A 15,771-nucleotide genomic window follows, 5' to 3' on the forward strand; every position below is an offset into this window, starting at 1 on the left:
ATACCACTCGGCAGGTTTTTTTCCCCAGGAATCGAGGTAAACGTTCCTGAGACAGCCGACAAAGGCATGAATATTGATGCCCATTTGTTTTAGTGTTTCGTCCTCAGACTTCTCTCCGCCACCTTCTCTCACTCAGGTGAGGGCCAGTGGTCCACTGTAGGTATTACACTTTTTCATTTGCTTTGAGGTGGCGTGAAATGATATTCAGGTTTGCGACATCTAAAGGCCGGTCCATACTTCAGGCGAATGCGAGAGCCCGGGGAATCTGACGTCACGAAAGATTTGCAGCAAACTTTCGTTCGGGTTGAAATGCGTTCAACCTTTGCTAATTCGCAGCGCCAATGATCTGACGTCACCAGTTCGGGTTTGTGTTCGCTTTTGCGCCACGTCTGAACGGCGTCCACACGTGCACTTCTAGTCGCTGTTAATTGACCAGATCAAGGGCGCATGCTCTTATCCAGTGCCGATTTCACTGATACTTTGGGACCTCCGTGTCCATATTTGGTTTCAACCCGTCCTACACGTGCTGTCTCAAGCCCCCCAAACTGATCAGACATATTCATGAGGCTCTCCCAGCCTCACCCTACGTCATCCTGGATTTAATTAAGGCTTGTAAGCGATATTAGTAATCGGATTTCCACCACAGGGGAGCTCCGAGGCGTGTGTGATTGGATACGTGTAATCTCCACTCCGCCGCACGAAGATTCACCCCAAAGGGCATGGAGTCTGGGAATTAATTACATCGCATAAACCTCTAAAGGGATGGCTTATACGTTTAAACCGTTGCAGATTTGCATGTTGTTTTCCCTAATTTGTCCCTTTCGCCCAGTAATAAGATGGTGCCTGACTATTGCCAACATTAATCTAGTTTGGAAGTTTTTAAAGTCTTCTAACATAAGTTGTGATCGCGTACATGGAGGGATTATGCATGTGCGCGGTGCACTTTTCAAAGTATGCGGCTGATTTGGCGAAAGGCCTGCTGCACTCTCAGGTTGAAGTTGGTTATAAGAGATGAACGCCCTTGGACAGACTTGCAGGCAAGGATAACTTGGCGGCTGGGGCGGCCAAGCACTGACCCATGGTCGGAAAGATAAAACCCTTGACGCCGGTCACTTTGATCATGCCCCAGCCGCGCAGACTTGCCTCACATCATGACAGGGATCAGATTCTAAATGCAACCCGACAACCACTGAACACGCCGCTTGTATAACACTACTAACAAATAAGCCATATGCCAAAGGGAACATGTCTTTTAGGATATGAAGACAACACGTATCCACATGAAAGTGCTTGTAGTTTCCAAGGTCTTCAAAATTTCGAAAAACCAGTCAATGCATACATCATCCCTCAAAAACCAATGTCAACTGAAATCATAAACATATAGCTGTAGAACTCTTTTTGAGAACGAAGACTGTGACTCAAAAGTCCAGAGTAGAAATACCGCATTTCAAACCCCACAAACAGGAGATATCAGGAACCATCTTGTTGCCTGTACCACGGCTGAGATTGTTAGTAAAATCTCCTAGCTGACAGTGGCGGCCAAGGTAAACTTTGCCATTCTTATGCCACCAGGAAATACACACTGCCTACCCGTAGCTGCTGCTAGCATGCACCAAACGGGTTCGACTCAAGTGTAATTAGATTAGCTGAAGTAGAAAGTGTCCCTACTTACGATCCTCCGGGGTCCTCGTGGGCAGTGTTAGGACGGGCACTGCCCTCGGTATGTTCTTTTTTTTACCTCCCCCGCACAGAGAAAAGTGTTTACCCATTTTCCTTATAGGCTTCTCTCGAACGAAATCTGTGTCCTGGCTGTGGCCGAATCAAGTTTTCTTGATAGGCCTGCTGTCCTTTCTCCAAAACGACAACTACAGCTCTTGGGGCAATGTTTTCTGAAACTGGCGATTTTTAGCACGTAGACAGTTTTAAAGAGTGAGAAGTCTCTTAACTAGTTCGAAACTTAAGACAACAGCACTTCGAGTGACGTTTTCCCAACGGATGTAGACTGCCCGATCTATTTCCTTTTCACACACATATCTGGCAACTTCCACCCCTTTTATTTTGGTCAATTATTGCCGACGGTGAATGTGATACAACGAAAGTTATCTACGTACACAACTGAAAAACTAATAATACTCCCATAAAAGACAGATACAAGACAGATACAAGCATAAATAAATTATACCAAAATTGTAATGCGAAAACAAAGCTTACTAAAACAGTGACAAAGGAAACCCTGTCCAGAAAAAAAGGGCTATAAATTAATTCTCACTACAACAACATCGTTTCAAAATGGCGACCACCCGGCCTGCGAAACTCGTTACCGGAAACTGCTACCGCTGCTGCACTGGCGGGTATAAGCCAGCCACTATCGACATCGAATTACAACCACAATGCCCAGCCCTTGACACAGAATCCTCAAGCTGTCATCGATAACTATTTCCAATTAAGACAAAACTCTGACCGCGGCACAGTACACCGTCTTTGCACTTCGCCATATCTACGTGCCTCTGCTCAGACACAGTAATTGTTTTACCTACCCACGAATGTCAATATTTTGACAGCGAGGCCAGCTTACATTGTGGAATATTTTCTATCCACGTACATGTACATCTTATTTGCCAATGTACGCCTGTTCTTTGAAAGTAAGAGCTGACGTATCTTTTAATTAGTACACAATATGTTCCAGATACGCAACATTGAGCGGTGACGTTCTGTGCATCTTTGAACACTGTTTATTTTGTTGCAGGTGACGATTTTTCAATCACGTTTATACGTTTACCCTGCGTTCCTTTTCTTCGACAGAGAAATGACGTCTTTTGTGCCCCTCTAGTTTTCTCAGTAGTGCGCAACTACAACGACACAATGCAAATACAAGGCATGTTTTAATCACGCAGCAGTTAAGAAGCCGGTTGCAAGTTAAATTTGAATAAAATCTGGTACACTGTGTTATCTGACTGCACATAATCGTAACATTTTGAATTCCTCAGACTACAGATACTGTTGCTATACCTTGTGATTCAAGGCAAGCTTTTGAATCATCGACCACCATCTCTGGAATGGACTGGTTCCTTAGCGCCCTTCTTATCCACTGAAAACAGTGTATTGTTGCAAGGCGTCTCTTATGTAACTCAGCAAAAGCTTGCCCCAAATCACAAGGTATAGCAACAGTGTGTTTAGTCTGGAGAATTCAAATTGTTATGTTCACGTGAATTTAAAGAACTCAGTGTACCAGATTTTATTCAGATTTAACTCGCAAAAGGCTTGTTGAATTTCTCACTATCAACCCAGTACAATTTTATAAACATGGCAATGTATATCTGTCATTCGTTTCTGATATTACTTTATTATGTGTTGTCACAAGGCGCACCCAGCACGTTTTTTTAATTTGAGACTCCAAGATCGTTCTGCCGGGCATTGAGCCATCTGCGACATATTCCAATCCGATGACTCGTTCACTCCCGGTTGAAAGACGGCGTAACCACGCAAGACGGTCCAAAAACAACAGCTTTTACAAGTGTACTTTGTAAATCCTACGGGGTCATGAGAGAACATATGCAAACTACTGAACAATGCATATGGATAAAATCGACTGTTCAGATAGTTTCGACTGCCTTGAACAGCCACAAAATTCCTGCGGCCAAACCGGACTAGCATGCGTGCAACAACTCAATGTTGCACCTTGGATGCAACTGTCACTGTTGCTGTTTTCCCACGTAATCCCTGTAATCATTACAACATATCGAGTCACACATTCAACAGCGGGGATAACAGCTTAATAAATTTAAATACAATTCTCCCAGGTGAAATTTCACTCACGTGAGCTTTCGACACGACGCCTATGCGTCTTTGTCAAACTGATGGTGCCTTTTACGAGTCTTGGCCAAACTTACTCGTATTGGTTGTCACATGACAAAGTCATTTGACAAAATGATGGACTGATAGGTAAATATTTTAATAAATTCGACAACCAATGCATTTGTAGGCCGCGTTTCGTTGGTTCCGCTCGCAGCTGAGCATTGCATGTTAAAATGATCTGGAGAGAGATTACCGTGGAATTGATTGCAAAAGACATGAACCCATTAACGTTGCTGCACGACAGTAAATGCCTGAGCAGAGCTCAATCAACTGGCAAAGTTTGGAGCAATGAGGGAAGCGAGTCGCAAACAGATGGTTACCTAATAAAATCAGTCAAGGTTGTCCAATCAGGTAAGAAAAATAGGAAAGAAAGCGGGGAGAGAGAGACAGACAAATGTCTGAATAATAGAGATGCGCATTCCACACTGGCATTTCGAAAATTGAAACCAGAATGACTGCATTCCAACCCTGATGGAAGTGATCAAGTCGGTTGGCCCTTGCTGATTTCTTCAGGGACGATCGGTATTACAGAGCAGAGACGCAGCATATAGGTCCACCTGTAATGGTCCACTTAACGCCATTTTTTTTGGCAACACTCACTTAGATTCGAAAAGAGCACAGAGCGAGAGCATTCTCGCAGGAGGGGGTGGCCCTGTCGAATTGCAGCAGAGTTTCACTCCTTCTCTACATCTGCATTTCTTATGGACGTCCAGTTTAAAGAAAATTCCCCTTATGGAAATGAAATTAAATGAAATCCTATGTGATTCACACAAACGCCCCGTTAAAGGAATGACAATGATTGGTATGAACTGCCACGATGCCAGGGCAATGAAATAGGAGATGAAGGTTTTCATAGTTGGCAATTGCACCGTCTTTTAAAATGTTGGCCGATATATGGAGATTACAGCTATAATAAAGCCCCTAAGTTGAGGCTCAGGTCAAACTTGTAAAAGATTTATTAACAATGCTAAGTTTGCAACACATGCACTTAGTCTATTTCAAATTCAATCCAGCAATTGAGAACGGATCATAGTGATTTTTCGAATGGACTTCAAGCAACGACAGCCAAAGTTCACAAGCATTGCCAGACCATTAAGGAGGGGTGCCATCAAGAAATTTATCGAAGGCATGTCGACAGATTTCATGGGCGCAATGGTAGTCTGATTCCGCGAATTGACACTATATAATTACCTGCACTTGCCATTTTCTTTTCCCCTTGCTAATCCATGCATTATTGCCAAAGGCACCTTGAATTTTCCGACAAACGGACAGAAGGGGGTGGGGTATAACACCCCATACTCCCACTCAAGCGACTGCCGTGTTAAAGGATCAGAGAGGCTCAGCTGAATCCCAAATCCGTCTCCTGATCTTCATCAAAACTGTGACATCTTTGGGCTTAGCAATTTTGAACGCAATTGAAAATGGAGTGGGACCATCGATTGGAACAAAAAGCTTGATCTTATTTCCCTTGACATTTTCGAACGCCCTCTCGTAAACAAAGGCTCTAAAAGGACCTTGGCGGCAGCATTGTGTAGTCTGCACCCCCGACGGGCCTCTACGTTTCTTTACACCTCTCCCAAACAAGACCCCTGCACTTCTTGTTCTTCCTCGCTTAAACCTCATGACGGTAAAAAAAAATGCACAGCGCCGACAGTCTGGAATCGATGCTTATTAAGTTGGGGCAGCCGGACTTTGGTTTACATAGGCAAAAACGTCGGCTAAATTTGCAGCCCAGCGTATGCAGCATGGCAGTGGATTTCACGGAGAGAGACCGCGCCAAGAAAGTGCACGCATTACGCAGGGCCGTTGGTACCAAAGCGTACTTGGAAACCATCGCCCTCAAACGTGGGGGGGGGGTGTACGCTTTGTTGGAAGAACATCCTGCCACGCTGTGATAGCGTCAGCAGTGAAGCCGATAATGACCCAATCGTCTGCGCAATGGTACGGTAATAAAACGCTCGTGAGTCCAAGATAGAGATAGATATTCCGGTTGAGGGAGCTCGGAAATAAATTCACTCCCTGAAGTTCCAGTGAATTGAGCAAGCATCCAGAGGTGCCCTTATATCCAGCACTTTTGTCACGGCGAGGTATTCCTAGGAAATGCGAACGAGTATAAATAAGCTGCCGCAGACTGCAGTGATACAAGAGGCCCCCACTTCAACTGACAAGTCTCTCCGATGCTGAAGAGACACATGAAATGAAAAGTCATCTCCCATGTTTCCTTTTCTTCTCAAGTTGGTGTGTGTTATAACCAAAGACTTTTGAAGATACTTCTATAAAAAAGCCCATCCACCCCTAAGACTCGTAAGAGCGCGCGCGAAGCCCACTGCTCGACGCCTACACTTCACTGTACTAAGTAAAGTCGAGGCCAATGGAGGGCGTTTGGTCCAAACACGGAGGTCCGAATGAGCCAGTTCGGTATTTTATAAATGCAAGGCCGGTTGAGAATAAAGCATATATGCAAGTCCACGAAGAGCCGCAATTGATAGGGCAGACCTCGAAGGCGCGTCCGAATGACCTCAAAAGACGTCATCTTCCATCTCCGGCTCTCTGCTAAAAAGAAAACAAAAGACAAGTCGTTCGCCACATTAAATTCTCAGCCCAAATCGAAGCTCACATGGTTGAACGCAGTTTTCCCTGAAAGTTCTTGAAAACCATTCACTAAGCAGGGCATTACCTACTCGTGATTTGGCGTACGAGTCACATTCTGATGGATGATTATGGACAGGCAGTGGATGGTGGTCTCAAAGCAATCAAACTCTTATTCCCGAAGAGTGAAAATTAAGTCACTCCATATGACTGCAATTTGGGACAGGACGACGACGAGTCATACCGTCGAGTCAGCGTGCCCATAAACCCTATTCAGAGCGGGCTAACCCATGCGTGAAGTTCGTATGGCTGTTTTGCATCAGAGCCATTTTGCCATCTTATCCACTCTTAATGCTCTCATCATTTTCTCAGATGTCCATTTTCTCGCCCTGCAAAGCCTCTAATCAACCAATAGATTGAGTTTTCACGCGATGATTTCCCCGTCAAACTCGGACAACCTCACATTCGAGCGATTTTCTCTTATGGGCTGGTGTCAGGTTTCAGTAAGTGGGGGACTAAAGTCTCTCTCCTTGGATATACAAAGGGTACTTCTTGCACGGCATACTTTAACACCATGGTCGTTGATGTACCAGAGAAGTAACTAAAGTAAATAGGTTTCTATCTGAAAAACTGAATGCACTTATTACCAAAAAGGTATTCCATAAAATCGGTAAGCATAATTTTGGAAGTAAGCCTATCGTTTATCGCATAAATCCAACGATGTCCTAGACTTGAATGTAACGACATACAAAAAGTGAACATAAAAGGAGTCCATTAACAAACCATCTTGCCCCGCACCATCACCACTTCCTTTCAGAAAACAATAGAAAAATGAAAACGGAAACAAACTTTAAATCAGCCAACATCAAGAAATACCACTCCACCTAGCCTGAGCTTATTAATATCTATTGAAATTACTACTTAACTTCCATTTGCGAGGCTGCGAACGTCGTTACACTTCAGGTGCATTTTGATGGATGGAGCATTTTCTTTTTTGCTCGTTATAATCCTAGTGGGAAGACTGATGTATGGTGAAAAGAAATCCAGGCCTTTATTCGTTTGTGATCATGCTCATCATATTGACCAAGTGTGTCATGTTGTGCCCGGTACTGCCATTAGCAGTGTTGGAACGAGTCGATAAATTTGGTGACTCGAGTCATTTCAACATGGTGACTCGAGTCGAGTAGAGTCATTAGGTCAAGACGAGTCGAGTCACTTCGTGCAGGCGAGTCCAGTCCAATTTAGTCAAATACCTAGCTCGAGTCAATTTGAGTCACAATTTTTGAACAAATAATTATAATAAAAACAAAGCTACATGTAAGTCAATTTTTGGTATTTTTATTTTCATTTTAGACACCCTGAAAATAAATTAGAGTGATAGGTATGGAGCCAACTAAAATTTTGCTTTCACTTTTTTGAGACTCAAGTCTTATAAACTTGTACTCGAGTTGAGTCCACAAGGATTGTGACTCGAGTCGGACTCGAGTCGAGTCATGGATTCGAGTCATTACAACTCTGTTATTAAGGCTGCTGGAATAATGGCTGAAATACAAATTAACATTTCTTTGCTCAAAAAATAAATGTCAGAAACAACCACTTTTTCCCTTTTCTCTGATGGGATTTACTGCCGCAATCAAAACGTTTAGTTAACTTCATTACACGCGAGGTCCCTTTGGTGCTGAAACCCCTATTATTTTCCACTAACAAACAAACAAACAAGTCCTGAAATGGTTCTAAGTAGTAATGTTACAGATGGGATCGTTCAAATTGACTGAGATAAAATTGCCTAAATTGTTCAAATGCAACTGAGGTTGTTTACGCCCCCCAAAGAACTCATTGCGCAATTCATTAAACAACCATTGCCTTCTATTTCACAAAGTGTAGACCAATAAAGAAAAAAACCCAAACAGTTGTGTAAACACGAAGGAATTTGAATTCAGCGAATTCGGATCCTTAACAGCGAGACTGTTTGCGCATCCGCTGTACGTTAGGTTAATTTAGGTAGAAAACATTGCATGCTTCAAGTTGATATCAAATCAGTTTATTTTTGGGGAGAAAATGAATGTTACGTTTAGGTTACTTGTTTTGGAGGACACGCTGTGTGGTAGCTCGCAGGTTACATTCTAACATTAAAGTCAAGGATCATGAGCTTCGTCAAGACTATGAACGTAACTCTTTGGGGGATAAGGCAGAAGCACCTAGCAGTGGCAGACTGTTAATCAGGGATATAAAGAGGTCAATTTCAAAGTATTTCCATGAAAACCTGCGACTTTCTATCAGTCCTTCCCCTTTAAAATGTTTCCCTTTTTGTTGAAGATGCCAATGAGAGTGATTTCAATACATGGAGTCGCGTATTAAACTCAAAACTCTACGCTCTCTGCAGATACGCTGCCAACAGACCACAGAGAATCATGTCAGTCATCGACACTTTTATTTTTCGAATTCAGGCTCCCTCTCCTGAAAACTGCAGGCCCCAGATTATGCAGACTGCGGGCAAATACTGGTCCAGTATCTGCTCGGGGTGTTACAATAGGCCAAGTTGAATTGAATAGCTTGTTGACCCGTGCTTCGAAAAAAGGGACAGGTGGCAAATTTTTCCAAGATGGCAGAAAACCTTCCTCGACCCTTCTGCTGCCATTCTTATGCCCTTTGACGAGCTTCCTCCCCATCTAACAGGTTCTTAACTTACATTTATGAAAAATGATATTTTGTAAAAATATAAGTAAAATGGGGAACGTATGGTACTTTTAACTTAACCGCCTCACACCTTAAAAATAAAATAAAAATTAAAGAAAGAGGCGGGCGCAAAGGAGAAACTCTATTTATTCCTATAGGCCTTACAATGGATCCTCGTTTTGATCGAATATGAGTCCCATGAATGATTCTGGAACCGGGCAGGAGGCCAGTGCAGGTGATGAAAACTAAAGCAGACGGCACTAGGCCACAGTCACACGTAAATAATAGATACCGTGCACGATATGGGGCCGATGGGTACCCCCACACTCACACATGTCCAATCCCTATACACACTCTAGAATATTGTTGCCTAACACACACCACCAGACGTCTGTAAAGAATTCCTGAGATGCCGATCAAACAATGACCAACACCGGGGGGGTTCTCTCCGCCCCATATCTTGCATCATATAAAATGCTAAATGTACACTGCAACCAGGAATTGCACTGCACCCGTACAGGTGTACACGGTACCGATACTGGAAAAACTGGTTGTCCCATGGGCCACTCAGCTGTCACCATGAGAGTGTCAGTGCCTCCACGCAACCATAACATTGTTCATACAATTGGCTGCATTCTATTGTCACGTTGTTCACTCTGTCTGGAATATGCCTCAAAAAAGGGTAATTCCTGTTCGTGGTGCAGAACTGCACTTGTCTTGTTTCCAGGTGAAAGGATTCCAACAATTTGATGAGCTCCCCATCCGTTAGCCGTCACGGCGTCGTGACCAAAACGAGAACAAAACCCGTTTCCAAAATTTGCAGATTTCATCCAAATATTTTGAACCAATTTTGTTGATCTGTGGGTACTGTCGTCAATACTCGCGACTTTTGGTTGCGTATAAATATTGCTATTCTATTTGCAGATTCCCCAACAAAAGTCGCAATTAAAATAAAAATAACGGTTCTTCAAGTTTTCTCTGTGAATTTCTTTGCTGTCTGATCTCCCTTTTGCACAACTTTGATTAATTCTGACTGACAATAACCAACATGCGAATACTGCATCTACATACACTCGGGGCATTCTGGACACCAGGCCATACTTTGTTGTTGCCATCAGCGGCTACCTGCCGTCACCTTACGTAAAGGCATAGAACCAACCCAAACTGCACGCACAATGCGCATGCGTGCTGTTGTCTGCATCAGACTGGCCATGAGCACCAATCACGGGCAATTTGACATCACACCCTTTTAAATATTTGACATGATTTGTATTGCTATATTTTTCCGCACTGCTGAGAAGCCATTACTGCCAGTTATGCACTATCTGACCTATACCTCAATTATTTAAGATCGCAGCCTAAAATACAATGACAATACTAATACTTATAATAATTATAATTATAAGATTTCCCGTTGAATGAACCAGTCAGGGGTTTTCTGCATTACACAAACCTCGTGTAAAGGTCAAAATAAAGTGAAAACAAGACACTCATTTACAATCAGACAACATATGCACCACCTGTAGCGACCAAAAGACCACATCAACAGAATTGATGTCAAGGTTGAGTAACAATCATGAATCAATCATCCCGAATTCCCGGACGGAGGCCAGTACTGGTCCTGACCTAGTGTGACCACGGTAACAGAGAGTTTGTGCTCACATCCCACACTATATCAGAGTGTAATGTACATTCCTACGCACCCGTCTGGGACGAGTCCCTCCTGCACAACAACACAGACTGTGTCTGCCGAGTGAAGTCCCTACTCACATGGAACAACCACTGCGATGTTTTTGTTTAACTTACCTGCATAAACCAATGCAAATCAAGCTTCAAATGCCAATCAGTGAGAATTACGCAACGGAAATGGAGAGGTGATATCGAGGACGTGGCTGAAAGTTATCCCAGGGGCTTGTGATGGAGCACACGGGGAGAACTTCCCGACCTGTGAAGCTGATGAAACGCGCAAGACGTATCTTGATAGAGGAAAGCCGAGAAAACTGGGAAGTGGCTGAGGGGCGAGTAGAGCCAACAGCGCCTTCACGCACCGGTTATACCCAGGTATCTGGGTGAAGTCCGGGAAACAAGAATAACGTTTCCGTGCTGGGTCTATGACACGATCAGAACTGCTCTGTGAAACTGTGCGACTATCAGGGAAACGGCTAGCCTTGTGTTCGTTTTCATAAAGGTATGCATTCCGTGTAAATCAGGTGCCTAGAGAACGTCTGAGCGCCACCAACAGCATCTGAAGTGGTTTTCACAGAAATGCCTGTGTGTTTGAATGCATTCTGGGAAATCTCTTGATACAATCAGGACAGGTATTCGACTCAGACAGCGACGAGTTGGTGGATAGTCTCTCGCATTTAACACCACCGTCTTTCTCGGAACTGCAAACCTGCCAGTTTGCCCACGTTCAGCGTTGCCCGTGGGGATTCCACCTCTGTGCCTGGGTGTTGGGGGTGATGTAGCACGCCCGTACTGGAGAACATAATGGAGCACAAACAGAGTGGTGCCAATGGGTCCCCCTTGCTGATTTTATCACCGCGACGACTGTGCCAACGTGGTTGCTCCAGCGACAGACGGCCGTCTACCGCCAACAGGCTACACACCGCCACGGCATTTTGAAGTCGAAATTGCAACGCTGCGCTGTCCAGCCCGCTGACGAAAAACTCCTCTGTGTGGAGACGATGCAAACGTTCACGCTGTCAGTAACAACAATGCACTAAATATGGGGGAGGGTGGGTGTTTCTGAACGAATACTATTTGCGTTCAAAAGGTGTCACACAGCGCGTGCATGGGGTCACGTGCCGTCTGTGATAATGGTAGTCTGAGACTGCGATTGAGGCGCGTCGGTTAAAGACAAAATGTTTAACATGCAGGCGGCAGTTTCCCGTACCGGTGCTAAGACCACGCAGTCTTAGGTGTCTTGAGTTCCTCTTTTTTAAATACAAATGGAACTGTACCGACACCGGCCTATTCAGAGAGTCTCAGAACCAGGCGGTATTAGCCTACTTGTTCAGCATGAGGGCGGACAGCACTACAACACACTGAAATTTAACCTGGCATGACGGTACATGTGAACATTCTCAAAAATCAAATCGCGTCTCGTCACATAGACACTGGATGGAAAGTGGACACCGCACTTCACGCACGGCCAACTTCAGCACTCAGAATAAAAACCGAATTCCAACCAAGTCGATATTCATTACCGAGACAGACGTGATGATCGACCCTGCGCTGGGAGGATGTGCACACCGCAGTTCACCCACCTAAACTGAATTATGCCGAATCGATGCTCATTACCCGGACGTATGTACGAATCGATTCTTTACCGGGAAACTGGACCCGCGGCCGCCATTTAGCTCGCTTTTAAAACGGCCCGTACCATGCGCGTGAAATCTGGCATGCGAGCCACGCATCTCGGTTTCTTTTACCAATGAAATATTATCGCCGTTGGTAAACTGTGAGAGTAACAAATGAACAAAACAGCAATATCATTTTGACAGAAGGTTTCATTCAATCGTACTTGAAAAGAACCATTTCATAGACTCAAACCTCTTTCTTTAAATATGAAGATAATGTGATTCTGAAGATTCTAAACAAGTGCCCTACAGCTAAAGTACTCTTGGACCTTTCCAAGCTGCATTCTCATTCCGCCATCTTTGCTGCGCATTATCTGCAAGGGTACTTGAAGAATCAAACCTTTGGGAACCGATTTTGTTTGTTTGCCTCCAAGGGTGGCAAAAAATGAAACATTTCTTTATGTAACTTTTTTAGGGCTTTTCTGAGAGATGAGGTCACATTTAATGTCTGTTTACGTGCTTTTCGAAGGAAGGGAAGTGAAAGCCTACAAAAACGTCTTACTCTCATTATTTTGTTTCATATCAAAATAGCTGGCGGTGGCTGAGCTTTCATTGCATTAGACTGGAGACCTTGCCTCACACAGACACAGGTACAAAATCGCTTGTCACAATCGCCTTTACAGGGTGCTGGGCCTAATCCCTATCACATAGTTTTGAAAGGATTGCAAACAACCCATTACCACATATCTCATTGCCCTGTAAGGGCGGTGGGAATGGATATAGTATTGAACAGCGCAACGTCTGCGGAGATCCTACAGTCGAAAGTGTTGCTGTCCGCAGTGACGATTCTATTGTATTTTCGTTCCACCAGCCTCCAAGCCCACGTATGGCGTGCAAAAACGACATTTAATATGAAGTAGAGATATCTCCATTATTAATAAAGAAAAAGAGATACAAACATCTCTATTTCACGATTAAATGTTACCGTAACTTTGCACGGCACACTCGCGCACGTTCACGAGGAACGCTGCGCTTTATTATCATGCGCATGCGGGCTTCGTCGGACTCCGAGGACAAAGATGCCCTTGGTCGGCACGCAGACGTTAAAAAAAACCTGCCGCGGTGATATCCGAGCCAGTGCCGCTTGAAATAGTCAGCCAAATTAATCGCCCTAAGGCTGACGGATAGCGTTACAGCGATGATTTTTAGCTGTCATTTTCTATCTCAAACGAGTCAGAAAATTATGGAACGTTTCGCACACTAGGTAATCTAGGGGATACAAAGAGCCGGTTAACGGGTAGCCTATGCAACTCAAAGATAATAACTATAAATAAACATTGCAAAGTTGGGGGGGGGTATTACAAAACAATTGTCATATTATCGCAGGCTTCTATTTCCAAAGAGTGGATCTATGGACCTGACGACGGAAACGAAATTTATCCTGCGGAAGAAATTGACTTTCCGCCGAAGTGGTTTTTTTAATCATTTTCAATTTCTCCAATTCCAAGTGGAAAGGACTTTGCTCTCAAAATCTCTTGGGTTTCAACCGCATTCATTTGATTTTACTTAAGGGAGAGGGGGGCGAACGAGGACTCAAGAATGAAATCACGTCAAGTCGCTCTACGCAAAAACACGGAACGCAAACAATTTTGGATAAGAGAAAAGGGCAGACATGTCATTTCAAGCAATTGCTGCAAAATTATGCGCTTGGCGTTTTTTCCTCATTTTAGCCAAATCTTCCCAGGTTGCAAATTGGAGCGGTTGTCAGTGGTCTCTAGCAAAGGACCTCGAGTCACCCAAATCGCAGGGACTCTCTGTGATATTGTTTTGACGCCATGTCCGTTAGAAATCCCGCATTCCTGATCGGGCCTCGCTGCCAACCCTGTGCGACGCGCGTGACGCCTCCACCGTATCTCGCCTTACCTCAACACCCTGTGTTTTATACGCACACAATCACTGCATACAATCACCGCCCTTAGATCGTGCGGCATTTGCATAATACCGTGCGTGCGGGAGGGTGATTCATACGGCAACGTACATGTATATTTGCCATATCCCAACCGGGGAGATATCAGGTAGCAGGAGTACATTTCACGAGGGGGATATTCTATCGGCCGACCAGTCAGGATGCGATAAACATTCTCTGCCAATAGGGATCCTTGATCATACAAACCCTTTTTTTTTCATGAACGGCACACAGGTTGCACAATGTTAAAGTAACATCAGAGAACAATGATTTCGACGAAAAACGCATTCGTTATAAGCAGCCACCATCTGAACTGCATACCCGGGCTATTACATGCAACATCGCTCGCAGACTCTCTACCCTCATCCGGCCTAGAGCACGTCGCAAGGTATCTTCTTTTTTACAGGCAGAAAGTACAGTATTCAGCGGCTGTCTCGTTCTGATAACAACTTTCAACTGTATAAGGCCCAAAACAAGTCTCCTGTTTCTGGTCAGCATGCGCGTCGCCGAGACCAGTGCGTTGGTGACATACCTTTTTTTAAAAAATAAATTTGTATATATTCTAAATCTGCTTCATCGACTGGAATCCTGCTACTGCGAAATTTTAACGTGTTTTAGAGGGGTACAGTTGAGTAATGTGTACAGTGAAGAAGTCCCTCTAGGCCCCCATACATTTAGGCAGTGCCATACTCACTGTACGAAATCAGGACCACGTGCCTTTCAACCAGCATCAACCGACTGTCAACTGGAGTATCGCGTCTGAAATAATGCGCGTGCATGCACACGTGTTTTAGTTTGGTTTATTTATGTTTGAACTTACGTTTGCCATGCAATGGTACGTCCAGGGTCTCTAAGGCTACAAAAATAAATAAAAATAATCAAAAAATATAAAACACAGATAAATTTTTCCCATAGAGGTCACCAACTTGATTCTTTAAACATGATCAGCTGATACGGTAAGCTGACCGAGTATGGTTAGCTAATATCAAGCATCAATCGAAAGGCTTTTGGTAGATTTCTTCTCAGAATGATTTTACATTGTTTGGAGTCGAGGTTCATTAGCTGGCACTCAAGGTCACACAAAACTTGCATCATGCTTGCACAATAGATGTTGTTTAGGGTAGCTAGCTGCAGACTCCGTTGAAATAAAGGATGACACGCAGACTAAATTATGCTGCGCGCGCTGAGAGATATAGGGTGGAAACATTTTTATCAAGGGAAACCACGGATATGTAAAATCCAGTTCGGATGAGAGGCACGTTCCCGGAAAGTTTAGTGACTGCCGTCACACAACAAAAGTTCGGAATACGCCCTCGGATATGATTTGCAGTCCAACAGTCGACCATGAAAGATTTATTACGGAATTTCCATGAGAAAATCATG

General features: G+C 44.0%; 1 protein-coding gene across 4 annotated transcripts in view; it reads right to left on the bottom strand.

The window, feature by feature from the left end:
- The window catches only part of LOC110983883 (potassium voltage-gated channel unc-103-like), a 158,626-nt gene that overhangs the window by 77,150 nt on the left and 65,705 nt on the right, over positions 1 to 15,771 (bottom strand). Inside the window, exon 1 of one of the 4 annotated variants that reach the window (XM_022243520.2) lies at positions 10,927 to 12,480. The exons of the other annotated variants lie outside the window; for them this stretch is intronic. The gene's annotated coding sequence lies outside the window, so the exon portion shown is untranslated. Of the gene's footprint in view, positions 1 to 10,926; positions 12,481 to 15,771 lie in introns of those variants that run through there. 4 annotated transcript variants of the gene reach the window in all.

Source organism: Acanthaster planci, linkage group LG10 (assembly GCF_054643075.1).
Source record: "Acanthaster planci isolate LZ-2023a linkage group LG10, COTS_SCS, whole genome shotgun sequence".
Classification (NCBI taxonomy): Eukaryota; Metazoa; Echinodermata; class Asteroidea; order Valvatida; family Acanthasteridae; genus Acanthaster; species Acanthaster planci.